The sequence below is a fragment of the Rhinoderma darwinii genome, chromosome 3 (genome assembly GCF_050947455.1).
Source record: "Rhinoderma darwinii isolate aRhiDar2 chromosome 3, aRhiDar2.hap1, whole genome shotgun sequence".
NCBI classification, from domain to species: Eukaryota; Metazoa; Chordata; class Amphibia; order Anura; family Rhinodermatidae; genus Rhinoderma; species Rhinoderma darwinii.
The window spans coordinates 130,681,096-130,698,982 of NC_134689.1; the positions used below are offsets into that span (position 1 = coordinate 130,681,096).

The 17,887-nt window shown below is 43.7% G+C and overlaps 1 long non-coding RNA gene across 2 annotated transcripts; it reads right to left on the reverse strand.

Annotated features, from left to right (window-relative positions):
* Window positions 1-4,755: 4,755 nt before the first annotated feature.
* On the reverse strand, window positions 4,756-16,146 carry LOC142749126 (uncharacterized). 2 transcript variants are annotated; one of them, XR_012882379.1, is made up of 3 exons: window positions 16,074-16,146; window positions 5,741-6,226; window positions 4,756-5,626 (listed from the first exon to the last, which is right to left on the reverse strand). It is a non-coding gene; the product is annotated as an uncharacterized LOC142749126 (long non-coding RNA). The 2 variants fall into 2 exon arrangements; XR_012882378.1 differs by having other exon boundaries at window positions 16,065-16,146.
* Between the last annotated feature and the right edge of the window lie 1,741 nt (window positions 16,147-17,887).

Sequence of the window (17,887 nt, forward strand, 5' to 3'; positions counted from 1 at the left end):
TTTGGATTCATCCTCTTGTGGCCCAACGCACCTCCAAAGGCCACTTTCATACCCTCTATGATGACCTCCGGCGTCACCCTGAGAAATTAAGATCCTTTTGCCGCAAGTCTGTGGCCACCTTTGATCTGCTGCTTGAGGAGATTCGTACAGGAATCACCTACCAGGACACAAACATGCGGCGCTGCATTTCCCCAGAGGAGCGACCAGTGGCGGATTAAGTAAACCATGGGCCCTGGGCTGATCCACAAGCTTGGGCCCCCTTGTCCACCACCGCCCTGCCACGTCATGTCTATATTAAACACCACCTTTCTGTGCAAGCATTGACAAATGAGTGCTACGATTCCCCATCTCAAAGGGCTGTGTCCCTACATACTGACAGTCTCCAACCATCGCTGACAGTATCACACTGTGTAGGGACACATCCTCCTGACAAGGGGAATGGTAACACGCATGTGTCTATTAGTCCTGGGTACACAAAGACTTTATGTGGAATACAAGGATTTCCGATAACTGACATGTCAGGAGAGGGGACAGATCTATAAATGCAATGACTCACAGGTGATGTCTTCACTGATGGGTCGTTCTCTTTTCTTCTCCATCTGACACAGACCATTATGGCGACTTCTCCTGATGACTGCAGAGTTTCCTGATGAGAAATCTTTTCCCCTTGATTCTGTAGCCATTTTCAGCATCTATAGCAACATAAAAATTCAGACATAAACACCATAAATTGTCTTATACCCCAGACCCCTAAGCAAATTAAGACCCAGGCCCATACATTAACTCAAACCAATAAATTCAGTCCCCAAGAGGTAACTAAACTTTTAAAAAACATTTGGCGTGTCATAGTGAGAGTGATCTGTCAGAAGTTTTGATCGATGGGGGTCCCAGCATTGAGACCACCACCGATCACTAAAACAAAGCAGCAGGAGTGCTCGGATGAGCGCTGTTCCACTTCATTTCTGATTGTCTTTCCTTGTCGCGGTGTACGGACTCATAGACTTTCTGTTGTGCCCATAGACCGCATGCTCGGCTATCAGAGGAAAGACGATCAGAAACAAAGTAGCTCCTCACTCACCTGAGCGCTTCTGCCACTTTGTTTCAGCGATTGGTGGGGTCTCAGTGCCCGGACCCCCACCGATTAGAACATATGACATGTCACTATGACATGTAATTTTTTTTTAAAAAGTTTCGTTAGTTACCCTTTAAGCAGTCAGACACCCCTCCCCAGTGCATCTGACTGACTGCCCTATGGGAGGGTCTAAGCGTCTGACACTTAGGGCGTATTTACACGAGCGTGTGCGTTTTGCGCACGCAAAAAATGCGGCGTTTTGCGCGCGCAAAAGACACTTAACAGCTTCGTGTGTCATCACCATATGATGCGCGGCTACGTGCCTTTCGCGCAGCCGCCATCATTATGACACTCTGTATGTCTGTAGGTGCCTCCGTGAGGCATGCGTGATTTTCACGCACCCATTGACTTCAATGGGTGCGTGATGCGCAAAAAACGCAGAAATATAGGACATGTCGTGAGTTTTACGCAGCGGACACACGCTGCGCAAAAATCACTGACGGTCTGCACTGCCCCATATACTTGCATAGGTCCGTACGACACGCGTAAAAAGCACGCACGTTGCACGGACGTATTACACGTTCGTGTAAATCCGCCCTTATGGCTCTTGGGGGGGGGGAGGAGTTATGCCCCTATAGAACCCTCAACAGTCAATCAAACGCTCTGACCCCCCCCCCCCCTGCAGTATAATAACTACTGAGGGCTCTATGGGGGAGATTATACTGCAGGGGGGTTCTGAGCATCTGAGGGCTCTATGGGTGGGAAATTATTTCACACACAAAATATGTGAGATTAAACACCCTATATACAATTCACACTAACACCACACACTATATAGACTTACATTATAGACACTATAAACACAGCACAGACTATATACACAGCACACACTATATACACAGCACACACTATATACACAGCACACACTATATAGACTATATACACAGCACACACTATATACACAGCACACACTATATACACAGCACACACTATATAGACTATATACACAGCACACACTATATACACAGCACACACTATATACACAGCACACACTATATACACAGCACACACTATATAGACTATATACACAGCACACACTATATACACAGCACACACTATATACACAGCACACACTATATACACAGCACACACTATATACACAGCACACACTATATACACAGCACACACTATATAGACTATATACACAGCACACACTATATAGACTATATACACAGCACACACTATATAGACTATATACACAGCAAACACTATATACACAGCACACACTATATACACAGCATACACTATATACACAGCACACACTATATACACAGCACACACTATATACACAGCATACACTATATACACAGCACACACTATATACACAGCACACACTATATACACAGCACACACTATATACACAGCACACACTATATACACAGCACACACTATATACACAGCACACACTATATACACTATATACACAGCACACACTATATACACAGCACACACTATATACACAGCACACACTATATACACAGCACACACTATATACACAGCACACACTATATACACTATATACACAGCACACACTATATACACAGCACACACTATATACACAGCACACACTATATACACAGCATACACTATATAGACTACATACACAGCACACACTATATACACAGCACACACTATATAGACTTACATTATGACACACACACACACATAAACACACACACATAAACACACACACACACACACACACACATATAAACACACACACTTACTTACCACAGTCTCTTCCTCTGCGGTGCTTGTCTCTGGCAGCCTCCAGGACCTTAATCATGTGACTGTGACGTCACCACAGGTCCTTCACCCTCTAGTTTCAGTTTTGCCGTTATCAGGCAGCTGCTGGAGATTTAAACAGGAGGGACAGTGCACAGCAGCACAGAGGAGCAGACTGTCAGGGAGACTCCAGCACCTGCCAATCACAATCTCTGACAGTCTGCTCTCTACAGCTGATGTGCTGTGCCCCTGTTCCCTGGCCGCAAATGACTCCCCCTGCACATCCCCCCCTCCTCTTCATCAGCAGCACGTGGGACCGATGACCGCTAGAATGCGGCCGGCAGCAGCCCTGGAGAGTTTTTTTTTCACTTGTGTGCGGTTTGGGCAGCTATGGGCCCCCGTTCAGCCTTGGGCCCCGGGCGGCCGCCCGAAACGCCCATATGAGGATCCGCCACTGGGAGCGACTCATTGTGACCTTGAGGTATTGGTGTTTTTTTATTTGTGCTTACAGGATGCTTTTTGTGTGTCATGTCTTACATAACATGCGTTCTTTGTTGTTTGTGTTTTTGCCGTCATGTAGATTTCTGGCCACAGGAAATAGTTACCATTCGTTACATTTTGAATTTCTTCTGGGGGTGACCACCGTTTCATACATTGTGACATCCATATGTGTCGTGCTGTGGCAGAGATTAAAGGGCACGGTGATGCCTCAGCCCACGCCACAGCAGTGGCTTAGTATTTCACAAGAATTTTTGAGTGCCACCCAATTTCCTCATTGTATTGGTGCACTAGACGGGAAGCACATTCGTGTGAAGAAGCCCCCCCCCCCACTCTGGCTCAAGATACTATAATTACAAGCAGTATTTTTCCATCGTCTTGTTGGCCTTGGCGGACAGTAATTATTGTTTTACAATAGTAGACATTGGGTCGTATGGAAGCTGTGCTGATGCACGCATATTAAGGTGATCCAGAATGGGACAACGGCTTATGACCAATCAACTTGCTGTGCCTGAACCCATATGTAATCGTTGCAGATGAGGGTTTTGGTCTGACAAGCCAAGTAATGCGTCCATTTGCTAGAAGGGGCTTGGATAAGCGTAGGCGCATCTTCAATTACGGACTAAGCAGAGCGCGAAGATGTGTGGAATGTGCGTTTGGCATTATGTCCAACAAGTGGAGGGTATTTATCACAACCATGCAAATGACGCCGCATAATGTGACTCATGTCATACAAACGTGTGTAGTTTTGCATAACTTTACACGCATACATGATGCAAGTTTTGATGCAGAATATATCCTAACGAATGCAATCACCCCAAACATTGTGCGGCCAATTCCACAAGGGGGGGCACAAACATCTGGACTCCGAGAGCGCGAAATATTTGCAGAATATTTTAAGAGCCCTGCTGGAGCAGTACTATGGCAGCACGATTCTATTTAAAGGGTGGCATAGTTATTTGTTTTGTAAACATAGGGCATTTTTTAACAGAAATTTGTTGGTTTTGTGGGGGCTTGTAGTGTTAGGGACTCGCAATACATGAGGACCCTTGACGTGGGTTGCGAGCTTATATCTTTTGGGGTTTAGACTTTGTATTTTGCAGGCAAACAGTTCATTGTATGTGAAAAACATTGGCAAAAGCAATGTTTTGAAATACAATCACAACTGTCATTTGTGCGTGAAATACTATAGCACTGCATGGCCTCATTGAAATGTCTTTGGATTAAAGCCAAACCCCAACAGATGAACTAATACCTCAATGATGTTGTGCAACAATGTTGGCCCGTGTAAACCGTGCTAAAAGCTTAACCAACAACATGATTGGCAAACATTGTGAAACAGCAGTATAAAAAATAACACACACACTCATTGACACCAAAAAAACATGACTTTATGTTCTGGTCCCAAAAAAACAAAAGTAAGAACATCTATAATCACAAACAATAAACTCGCACCAACAAAAACATGCAAACAAAAAAATCCCACAGAGAAGGATACATTTCACAAAAAAACGTGGTGAACCTGTCACAACTACTGGTAGTGATGTGGCGGGGATGAGTAGCTGGACATTTCAGCACCACTATGCTGTCCACGGGCCTGCAGAGGATGTTCCTCAACAGCATAGTGGTGCTGATGCTGCGTCTGGTATATATGACTTGGCGAGGGAGGATAGGCTTCAACAGGTAAGCTGTAACCCTGTAAATGTCGGTCACGAGCCGCCAGAGGACCAGGAGACATTCTTGAAGGCAATGGCCTATACGGATGTTGCCGTGCACGGGGGGGGGGGGGCAGGATGTGATGGGCCATGCCCAGGTGCATTGTACCCGAGAGTAGCCTCCGGTAATACATGCTAATGCTCAATAGCGTTGAAGCACTGGCGTGGATTGTTCGGTAGAGTGGCACTGTCTACGAGCGTGATTATGGCAGCCTTGAGGCGCACCAGACTATTTTTGGGGACCTTACGCAGTAAGGGGGCAATGGTGCGGCCAAATGAGTCGCAGACATCCTCCTCCGCGCAGCGCCGCAGGTATTCAAGAACCCTAGAGTCCACTTGGCTACCTGCGGAAGGAATCTGTCTGCGCCTCCGCCTGGCTGCTGCTTGGCTTGCCGCATTTTCGTCCGGTGGCACATGCGGGTGTGAGGACGAATGTGCCGCAGGTTCCTCAGCTGTCAGCTCCGGTGTTAAAGGCAGTAGGGTATTGCGGTTATCTGCCGGCTGCGATTCTTCCTGCCCAGGCTCCTATTCAGAGTCGGCAAGATTGTCACTGGTTCTAGAATGGAAATGTATAGTGATTAGCACCATTTCACCAAGGGACAAACAGCGTAATTTTACTCTATGACATTTGAAAACAGACATTTGTTCAAGCTACAGTATTATTACTTACGGTCGCATCTCCATGATATCTTTCAGAAACATCAATTGTTGCGTATAGAGGTATTGCCGTTTTTTGGAGGCCCCATCTGCCTCTGGCCCCATACTCCCTGCGAAATTGATCGCGGGTGCTTCTCACATAATCTACTGTACGAGGTAAAAAAAAAGAATAGGTCACTAATTATGTAACAGCACACAAATATACACTTCTAAACATTAGCATTCCGTGACACAGCAACATACCTTAAACAAGCTAATTATACAGTGACACATACGATATGTTTGGCATTTGGGAATTGTTAGCACAGTGACACACTATTGAAACTGGGTTAAATGACATCTATAAACAAATGTACTTCCCAATTCTTTTGCGATCGCGTGTGCTGATTTTCTCCCATTGCTGGGTGAAGAGCGTCTGGCAAATCTGGTCCCATGCCACATCTTTGAAACTCCGGTCGTGGTACGCTTCGCAGCGCGTGTCCCACAATTCGGGCCTCTCCTGCAACAAGGCAGATCAATTTTTCTACATCAAATGCCCGAGGCATGGCTGCAGCTGTGTGTGTGCAGGTCTCTATGTGGCAAACACCTTCCACAGCACTTCCTGGTTTGTGCTTGTTTAGACAAGTTTTCAAACTCATTTACAGTAAATTAGCAAGTGTTGTGTGAAAAACACATGTCACACGGAAGTGCTTCCGTGTGGCGTGTATTATTTTCACGCACCCATTGATTTCAATGGGTGCGTGATGCATTAAAAACACACAAATATAGGACATGTTGTGAGTTTTACGCAGCGGACATACGCTGCGTAAAAATCACGGACTGTCTGAACGGCCCCATTGACTAACATAGGTCCATGTGACGCGCGTGAAAACCACGCGCGTACCATGGACGTTTTATACGTTCGTCTGATTAAGCCCTAACATTGTGTGTGCTACACCATAGGCAGAATATAGGCTGCTGCATATGGAGACCTGCATTCACACAGGTCATACCTGACACTGCCCTGTTCTACTATCGGACTGCTCCTGCTTAATTCTAAAAATAGAAGTAGATTATGGAATTGCTGTATATGCTACTTAATATATACTGTATAGTCCCTAATATACATGCATAGGTACATGCATAATACACTAAAACACCAATTCTCAGAGAGAGCAAAGCATTTTTATATATCTAAACAACCAGTACAATTTATGTATCTCGGGGGCGTGGCCTACAGCTCATGGCGCCGGTCGCTTAGTTTGAGAGCTCCGTGGCCTGCCACCTTGCAGCTGCCGACAATAGCTTCAACAGGTGCCAATCTATGGGTAAGAAGAGACCGCAAAGGTCTGGACACCCCGGTGCACCGAACCCTCTGGTTGCTCCTGTTCCACCAATGCTGGACGGCTATTTCCTCAGGAGACCGCTCACTCCGCTCCCCAGGCGGCATCAGACTCCATCTTTGGCCTCCTCGCCTCAGCAGCTGGAGACGCGATCGCAGCTGATTTATAACACGGCTCCCAGCCTCAGGGTAAGCCTCAGAGTCCACGGGCTCCAACGATTCTCCATTGCTCCCCCATGTCAGCGCCTTCTTCACCTGGCTCCCTGTTCACGGAAAGTCCTCAGGGAACAGTGACTGCGGCCATCATGTAGCACGGGGCAGTGGATCCTGATGGGGACGCTGCATCCCTGATGACACCAGCACCTCTATCCCAATCCTATGCTGTGGCGGCCACTCATCCTACTGCTGCTCCTAAATTCCAGAGGCCTCAGCCTAAGTACAAGGACATGCCGGGTGGTTCCTCCCATATCCCTTCCCTGCAGTCCCCTGGGGAAGATGAGCTAGGGAGTACACCATCCCTATTAGCATCTGCACAGAATCCCCTCATATCTGCCTCAGACTCTGACCATGATGACCCTGATGCACTTCCTTCTGGCATGCCACAAATATGGCGAGAATGCTTTTCACAATTGCCTACCAAGGATGACTTCAAAAACATGATACGAGAGGTGAAGGAAATGTTTCGCTCGGAGTTAGCAGCAATACATCAGGATATGCATCAAATTGCCACCAGGGTGGAAACTCTGGAAGACGACTATGATGCTACCAGACATCATGTATCTGTCCTTCAAACTACTATGTCCTCTCAACACGCCTCAATTAAAGACATGCAATTGAACTTAGAGGACCTGGATAATAGAGGACATCGCCATAATAACAGGGTTAGAGGTATTCCTGAATCCCCAGGGGGTGGAAGACCTCCATCTCATGTTGGAGACTATCTTTAACGACGTTCTGGGAGCACCTCCCTCCCATAAAATACCGCTGGACAGAGCACATCGGACATTGAAGCTGAAGTCCGTCACTTCTCAACCTCGGGATGTAATTTGCCGTGTACAGGATTTCCGTACCAAGGAGGACATTATGCTCAAAGCCAGGCAGTACCCCGATTCAGTTGTTCCCAGACCTCTCCTGGATTACTCTTCAGAAAAGACGACTGCTTCGTCCCCTTCTTGCTACCTTGCGGGATCACCACATTGTCTATCTTTGGGGTTTCCCGTTCTCCCTTTCTGCTAGGAGAGATGGTGCTTCGGCGATCCTGAGATACCCGGGGGATTTACCTCACTTCTGCGATGCCCTATGTATTCCTGCACCCAAACTGCAGAATTGAGAGACTCCTTTGCCACCCTTTCCTCCACCTCCAGTTTGGCAGTTTGTCCGCAATCCGAGGAGATCCTCGCCACGACTCTCGCCAAACCGCCGCTCCCCAAGGCCTGCTCCGACCTGAGGGGCGCTGAAAAACTTCTTGGCACCTGTATGACTTTTGGGAGGGATTCCGGGCATTCCTTGTCCAGTATTCTCTCCTTACGCTGAAATGTTTAGGCTGAATTAAGCATATATTTCCTGTTTTTCTTTCTGTTTTTCGTTTTATTTTTTTTCTTTCTTATCTTTAAAAGTAAAGTGTGGCAGGGCCGGTTAGGTCTTAGGTAACTTTAGTTCACCGACTCTTTATTTGGGTGACTGTGTGCTTTTACGGCTTCTTAACCACGATTTCTTGCTTACTGTGACCCGACCCCTCTCTTGCTTGGGTATAATTTTTGCAGTTCTCCCTCTGTTTTCAGAGAGAGTTGGAAAGTGTAATATTATATTACAATCTTTAATTTGCCTTAATATTGCCCACCTCAGGGTAACTTACTTCCCCTGATAGTACTTTATACTGTTATTACTTATGTGAATTGGCTACATATGTTTTCTTTTGATTTTGATGATATTTGTCTTGCGTCCCTGGTGTGTCTCTCTCCCAGTGTTTCTCCCCTTCTATGTGCTTCTTTCCACGCCAATGGCTGAGACGACTTTGACTCTCCCGCGGACCTCACTGGATGACAAGTATAGCGGGGACCTACTTGATACGAGACTTGACAGAGACCAACTTCTACGTAACTGTGAGCTGCATACACCTGCAGAGCTACCACTACTTATTTTTCTTCCCTACATATATAAACATGGTTAAATTTGTCACACTTAACGTGAAGGGGCTCAACTCCAATGTGAAGAGGTGCTTAGTTCTTAGAGAGCTGACATCACTTGGAGCTGAGGTTGCCTTTCTGCAGGAGACTCATTTGGATTTTTCTGTTTGATTTAGTTTTGCCCAGGGAACATATCCTGTTGTGTATTCAGCCACTTCTGGCCGTAAGAGGGCACGGGTTGCCATTATGATATCCAGTACGTGTTCTCTTCAGGTACATACAACGCACTTAGATCCTGGGGGTATATATGTTATTCTAGAGGGGACTCTATCTGGTCAGTCCATAGTTCTGTGTAATGTATATTCCCCTAACACCTCTCAACTCCCATTTTTGCTTACAATATACTCCAAAATGCAAAATCTCTCTAGGGGCACGTGGTTCATAGGTGGTGACTTCAATATCCAGTTTTCTGCGTTCATGGGCAGAGCTTCTCTCACACACAATACTCCATCCCCTGTTCTTGCAGGACTCTCTGCTCAATTCAGGCAACTGATTAGAGAACATCACCTCTATGACCTGTGGCGAGTTGATCATCCTGGCGATAGGTCTTATACCTTTTTTTCCCACGCTCATAACACGCATACCCGACTAGACTACTTTTTTGGTCCCTGCTCTCAGACTACTTCGGTCGGCGGTCATTGACCCTATATCCTGGTTGGACCATGCACCGGTTTGGGTAAATCTGCAGGTCGACAGTTCATCCACAAGAGCCTGTCATTAGCATTCAAATGAATCCTTAAATAAATCCCCCACTCTTAGGGACGGCCTAGCTACTCACATGCGCAAATTTTATGAACTTAATGAAGGCTCAGTTCAATCCATTTCTACCATTTGGGTAGCCCATAAGGCGGTGATGAGGGGACACTGAATGGCCATGGGTTCTAGATTGAAAAGAGATTCTAGAGCCAAAAAAGAGGCTCTCTTACGTAAAATTACCTAACTAGAAAGGGAGATGGAAGCTCGGCCCATGGTGCCGACCCTGAGGAAGTTAATAGAGGCCCGAGCACAGCTTAAAGATATTGCCATGAAAGACATGGAAAAATCACTCCTTTACACGAAACAGAGGTATTATGACAAGGGCAACAAAGCCCATTCACTCCTAGCCCGTCTCTTGAAGGATCAGACGACAGCTCGCACTCCGCAGGCTGTTCGAGATAACACGGGCCTCCTCCAACATCACCCAGATAAGATAGCCACACCCTTTCATGATTACTATAAATCCTTATATCATTTGCCAACCACATTACCCTCTGACCCGGATCGTAGGCAGGAAACACTACAAACATACCTCTCCTCGTGTGGTCTTCCTAGACTAACTGCTGCAGAGCTTTCTTCTTTGAATACCTTGATCTCTTCGGAGGCATTGTCTGACATTCTGAAGGACCTCCATGGTGGTAAAGTCCCTGGGATGGATGGCTTCACGTATATATATTATAAGACTTTCGCAGAGATCTTGGTTCCAAAGATGGTTTCCTTGTTTGACGCCTTCCTTCAGGGTTCTCCCATCCCTCAAACGTTCCTGCATTCTCACATTACACTGATCCCTAAACCGTGTAAGGATCACGCAGATTGCTCCAACTATAGACCCATAGCTCTTTTGAATTCTGATCTAAAAAATTGCACTCGTCTCCTTGCTAATAGACTTAATGTTTGGCTCCCATCTTTGATCCATAAGGATCAGGTGGGCTTTGTGCCCCTTAGACAAGGGGGAGACAACACAAGGAGGACCCTCGATATTATTGATGCCCTTCACAAGCAAGAGGAATCAGCGATCCTTCTTAGCCTGGATGCGGAGAAGGCGTTTGATCGCTTGGGATGGCCATTTATGTTTGAAACTATGAGTTTGTTTGGGATTTCGGTTCCTTTCTTGACGGCTCTGCGTGGTCTTTATTCTAATCCAACGGCAGCAATTAAACTTCCGCACTCCACCACCCCTCAGTTCCAGATTTGGAATGGCACTCGTCAGGGCTGCTAATTATCACCTCTTTTATTTGTGCTCTGCATTGAACCCCTTGCAGCTCAAATACGACAATCCCCAGATATAGCGGGGGTCAAAATACAAGATAAAGCGTTCAAGGTCTCATTGTTTGCAGATAACGTTCTTTTGACTATCATTAAACCTCTTACCTCTCTACCTACCCTTACTAACATTATCCATAGATATGGGAGGCTCTCCGGGTATAAAACTAACACCTCTTAAATGGAAGCGCTCCCTATTAATGTCCCACACCACACTCTATTGCTCCTCAAACAAAACTACACTTACAATTGGAAAGAGGTCTCCCTGACTTACATAGGAGTCCAAATCACCCCCTCTTACACATCAGTTTACAGGGCCAATTTCCCTCCTCTTTTTGTAGAACTGCGTAGACTTCTGGCCAGGTGGGGTTCTCTTCCCATGTCCTTTTTTGTGCGTATTGCAGCAGTCAAAATGACCCTGCTCCCCAAACTGTTGTATTTCTTTGAGACCCTGCCAGTGGGGGAGTTGAGGACATTGCAGCCTTCCATCCTCAGGTTCATATGGCACTCCGGCAGACATAGGATCCCGAAATCTGTTTTATTATCTAGTCGATCTGCAGGGGGGTTGTCTGTCCCTGACGTTGTGAAGTATTGCTGGGCGTCCCATCTCTGTCGCATTCCCTGTTGGGTGTCCCTTCGGGCATACAACAAGTGGACTGAAATAGTGGATGGCTCCTGTTCATCCTAATTCTTTGTTATGGGGTGACCCGCTGGCCTTGCCTTCTTCGACTCTGCTGGGTCCCATGCGCTTTCAGCGAGACATATGGGAAGCTTGCAAAAGACGCTTCCATTTGGCATCAGATTGGCCGCCTTTGACTTTGGTTCTATATACCCCTACTATCCCAGGGGGTACTACTTCTCGAATGGTCAGATTGTGGACGGGGGCAGAGGTGTTCCACCTGGCCGATATGGTTGATCCTCATACGTTAGAGCTTCACCCGTTTTCATACTTCCAACAACATCATAACATCCCCTCTTCTACATTTTTTCCACTATCTTCAAATTAGGCATTACATGCAGCAGACCTTCGGATCCACACGGGTCACTAAACCTACAAACTTTGAAAAACTTTGTCACCATACTACCACTACTAAAGGGCTTATATCCGCTATTTACACAATACTGCTATCTCCGGATAACTCCTCTCCACTATGCATAGATATATGTCAAAATGGGAAACCCTGCTGGATAAATCCATCCCTTTCTCGTTATGGCAGATCATCTGGTCGCAAGCAGCTAAAACTTCCCTTTGTACAGAATACAAAGAAAATCAATATAAAATTCTTATGTTTTGGTATCATATCCCTGCCCTCTTTCATAGCTTCAATCCGGGTATTCTGTTGGATTGTTGGCGATGTCGAGACCAGAGAGGAGATCTGTTCCATATATTTTGGAGCTGCTCCCTGGTATAACAGTTTTGGCTGGAAGTTAGGGATTTGGCGGTGGCGGTATTACAGCAGGATATTCCTTTAGACCCTCTTCATTATCTATTGAATGTCCCTTATTGGTTATTGGAGAAGCACTCCGCTCGACTTTTCCGTCACTTTCTTACTGCCCCTAAAACTCTGATTGCTTGGAAATGGAGAAAAACTACACATTGATTTACTGACTAGGATTAGGGAAATTCGCACTATGGAACATATGATGGCCTCACTTGGTAACAGGCTGGACAGATTTAAAGGGAAGGTGTCATGAATTTTTTTTCTTTTCTTTTTTCTTTTTTTCTTTTTTATAATATTGCTTTTAGTGTGATATTAAAATAAATTTTATTTATTTGTGTTCTACTTATTTTTTTTTCTTACTTTTACTTCTCTATGGGGGCTGCCATTTTTTTTTTCATCTCTGTATGTGTCGATTAACAACACATACAGAGATGGAATACGGCACATACATCCATATAGAGAATGCGAACGGGAGCAATTCCATTCACTGCAGCGTACACCGTCTGTGTGGGAACGGCGCCGCTCCCACACAGACCAAAACAAAGCTCGTTAGCAAAGCGAAATCCTCCGCCATTTTAATGTGGTCCGGAAGCTGCTGCCGGACAGTCAGATGACAACTTCCGACCGCGGCTTCCGGCCATATGTTCAAGGAAGCGAAGGCGGAAGGAATAGGAGCGGAGGCGGCAGCGGCGGCAGGAGCAGGTAAGTTATGTTTGTGTATGTGATGTGTGTATTATGTTCGTGTATGTTAGTGTTATACTGTCTGCTTAGCACTGTATCTAATCCTCCTACACTGTGCATTCGCTCAGAAAATGGCAGCACACAGTGTAGGAGGTTTGAAGATTCAACCCAATCCTTCTCCTGGCACTAGCCAGAATAAGGGAGGGGGGATTGTGTGAGGACACTAGAGCGAGTGTGTCTACCCCAAATTTGCAGCATAAAGAAATGAGGTTGCTTTACCACATTGACCTTGCTACAATTTTGGGAACTGCTCCCTCTAATGACCAGCACATGGAAATGTTATAAATTAGAATTTAATTTATAATATTTCCTGACTTGTGAAAAAATGAAAAAAATTAAAACAATGTGTAATCACTCAAATAATGATTGTTTAACGAAAAAAAATAAAAAAATAATTCACATTCCCTTTAAAGTGCTTTGGGACCCTTGGGACAAGTATTGGCTACCGATATCTCTAAGTTAGATCTTTGACTGATTTTGCTTTCTTCTTCCCTCCCTTTTGTCTTTCTCCCTGTGTCTTGTCTTGTCTGATTGGATTTTCTAATAGTGTTTTGGCTTGCTATTGTTCGAAATATAATCATTTCTTATTGGTACTAGCTACCCTTTTGAAATGTAAATTTGAGTTGTTCTCTATGTATATTTGTGGAACGCTTTCAAATGGATCGTGTGGCATGCCCACACGTCTTTATGTATTGTGTGTATTCTGAAAAACTTTTCAATAAAAATACAGTTGAAACCAATTTATGTATCTCACATATCTCCCCTAACACAAAATAGGACATTATTATTATACACTAATAAGAATATAAATATAAAAAGAAGTGCTAACATTAATGCATCAGCCACAATAGAAATGTATACATGTCCATGATTTGTTGCACATCTTTATACATTACACCATTTGATCCGCATATTCCTTAGATATTGACAATCCATTTTAAAGGAGTGAGTACACAATTCATTTAGCATGATGGATAGGCAAGATGACATTTCAATATGAGAAGAATCTATCAATGGCATCTGTAGGGTCTCTTGCATTATGCAAGGGTTTAACAGAAGTGTACTCTTGAGGGATCTTCTGCTGTGCATTAAAAAGCCCATAGGGAGATGAAGAAACACTTGCTGTTTTGACAGATGAGTGTTAAATAATCTTCTGACATGAGCTCTTTAGTCTTGAGTCACGTAGTGAAGTCCGTTGAAATTTATCTCTAGTAGGCTCAAGGGTCTGTTTGATTTGGTCAGATTATTCTAATCAGAAATGTCAAGATGAATTAAACTTGTCAAACTCCTAAGAATATATCCCAACCCTTTATTTTTAATCATGATGTGTCCTTGGGTATATGTGACCAAATTAGATTTTGCTAAGGAACCTTCATCGAAGTAAGTTTGATGGATGGCAATTATTCGCTGAAGGTCATTGTAGTTTTTCCTTTAGATATTTGATTATAGTACTATTAGGGTCTTAATCAACAATATTAAAATAAATACACTTCCAAGCATCAAATGCAAAAATGTGTGGGCTCGTCAATGTTCCTGGCTCGCAGTGAACCCGTAAGGGCTACAGTATATGAAATACTTGGACTGTCCTCAAAGGCAGCACAATTATGCAGTGTTTCAGAAGTTGCACTTTGTAAATGCCCAATTAGAAATACTACTCCGACATTAAGAATGTTGATCCAAGCTCTGCTGTTTGGTGCAGGTGTTGAATTAATACCAAAGGGAATCTGGCAAAATTGTTTTCTTTATTAAAACAAAGCCTAAATAAGTAAAGCTGCCCTCACGCGTTAGGTAAATGTCAGATCCACTGAAACGCTAATGTGTATGGCGCAGCCCAACTGCCCCCAAGAACAAACAATTATTAGGCTTGTTAGATTTCAACATTTTGAGTGCTTTGTTATGCTTTAAGAACGCTGTCAGATTTCGGCTTTCTTGCAATCCATCAAGACATACGTTAAACCCTAAATTATATCCTCCTTCCACCCGCTTATCCTAAAGAAACCCATTGACCTTGCCAAGTTACAATTTTGAAATGTTTTTAGTGAGGTTTTGGAGAAAGTGTTCATCCAGGATATAACTTGAAAGCAAATATGAGCCGTGAAAATAGTGGGTATGGTTAAACTCAACTGTGGTTGTGGTTTGAGGTCAGTATTATGACAAAATACATGTACAAACTGGGTCATTGTTTAATTTCATCTTGTAAAATATTAGAAGTATTATATATTTTTCTCTTCAGCATTGTTTAAAAATCTAGACAATAGTGTATTTTCCTTTGTTTAGAATATTTAGTGTTGCTGATTACCGTTAGTCTACTATTTTGTGTGGTAAAAGGTAGAAAACTTCAAATGTTTTTTGTAAGCTTCCATTATGCCAATTTCCTTTGTCAAATAGCAGATAGGTCAATAATTATTCTCTAATGTTAGTTGTAATCTTATTTGTAATTGTTTCCAAAATATGTATTAGTATTAAAAACAAACGTGAAGTTGAATTATATAGCAAACAGTATAATCTAATTACAGTCTAACTAATGCCTCTAAAAGCTTTCTACAAACTATTCACTCCTTAAAGTGGTCCTCCTTCTACATGTATTTTTTTTTTAAATTTATAGATTATGCAGCAGTAATAGAAAACCTGGTTTACGTCTTGCTAAGCCTCCATGCCTCTTCTCTACCATCAGTACTACATTGATCCGAAGACCTGAGTAATCTAGAACTGAAGAAAAAAGGACTATGATCCAGCGCTTGTTCATAAATAAAAGGAAACACGGTTCCAATTTTATTGTATAACGAATTAAAAAAATGTATCAAAGTGCAAAAAGGGTGAATCGCATTCGTATATCGCCTACACGTTTCAAACACGTATAGTGTCCTTAGTCATGGCATGTATAATCTAAAACTGAGCCTGGTTGCTATGGACCTGACAACCAAATTGAAAAGATTTTGTCTGTTAGGCAAAGTGTCCATGGCATCGAGACTGTCGGACATTACTTTAGCTGTCCCATTCATGCAACAGCTTGGCAGCAGTCAAACCATATCATTCTCCATTTTAAAGTGCCCTCACATTAGACAATACCCGGCTAGACCTGCCTATAAACAGGCATGCTTTTTTTTTATTTAATTTTTTTAAAGAAAATCCATTAAAATGTAAAAAGAACTATTAAAGGGGTTATCTGGGATTTTAAAATTGATGGGCTATCTTTAGGATAAGCCATCAATATTAGATCGGTGGGGGTCCGACTCACAGCACCCCCGCTCATCAGCTATTTAAAGGGGCCGTTGCGCTTATATGAGTGCTGCAGCCTCTTCGTAGTTTTTCTTGGGTTTAATTTCTGTTCATACTTCCACACGCCGTTACATTAGTAGTGGCTGTGCAAGGTATTTCAGCGCTGTCCCATTCACTTTTACTGGCTTTTTACGAAAGTTTTAATTTAAAGGGGTTGTTCCTCCATCAAATGTTATTGCAATATAATTCAGCATTAAAAATGTATTTGTTTTGTAATTTAACTTATATTACTAAAATGATCCAGTTGTGAGATATTCCCTTTACTTCATTTTAATGGTGCCCCCTGGTGTTCAATCTGTATAGTAAAGTACCACTCTCCTACTACCACCAGCCAATAGAAAATGTCCTCTCTGCTTGTCAGTAAAGAAATAGAGTAGAAGTTTTTATTCAGAAACACAGCTTGTCTTCTTAGTTATATAGGGCTGGGCTCTACCTCTAAAAAGACATGTAATGGGGGGGGGGCGTTTGTAAAGCTTTTACTAAAGAGGAGGCAGTGAAACACCGAATGATCTGCCTACAACTATGGCTGGGAGGGGGAGGAGCTGCATCTGAAAGGACACGTCCCCTGAGCTGCCAGCCTGAAGAAAATATAGCAGAGCAATATATGGGGAGATCTCTGTATCTATGTAAGATACAGGGCTGGTTCTAGTTAAAAAGCAATTGTCCTTAACTATATTATGTCAGATTTTATTTTTTACATTGATGCTGGGACAACTCCCTTTACCTTCCCTTTTCCCATCCCTTGGTTGAACTTGATGGACATGTGTCTTTTTTCAACCGTACTAACTATGCAACTATGTAACTCCTTTATTGGTTTACCATGAATGTTGCAGCAGTACAATAACAATAAACAATGATTTTTGTAAGATGCTATTATGCCCATTTCCTTTGTTGAAATGCAGATAGGTAAATCTGCTAGTTTGTTAATACATAATCGAAGAAAGGAACTGCAGCACTCAAGATAATCTAAAGAAGTGTATTTGATTTATTCACCAAGCATAAAAACACTTGCAACGTTTCAACCCATAAATGGGTCTTTATCTGGGGCGTAACTAGGAAAGACTGGGCCCCATAGCAAACTTTTGACTGGGGCCACCCTCCCCTGGGTGTCACACCACCCCCCCTTGTAGATAGTGCCTTTTTTACAGCCTCCCCTGTAGATAACGCCATAC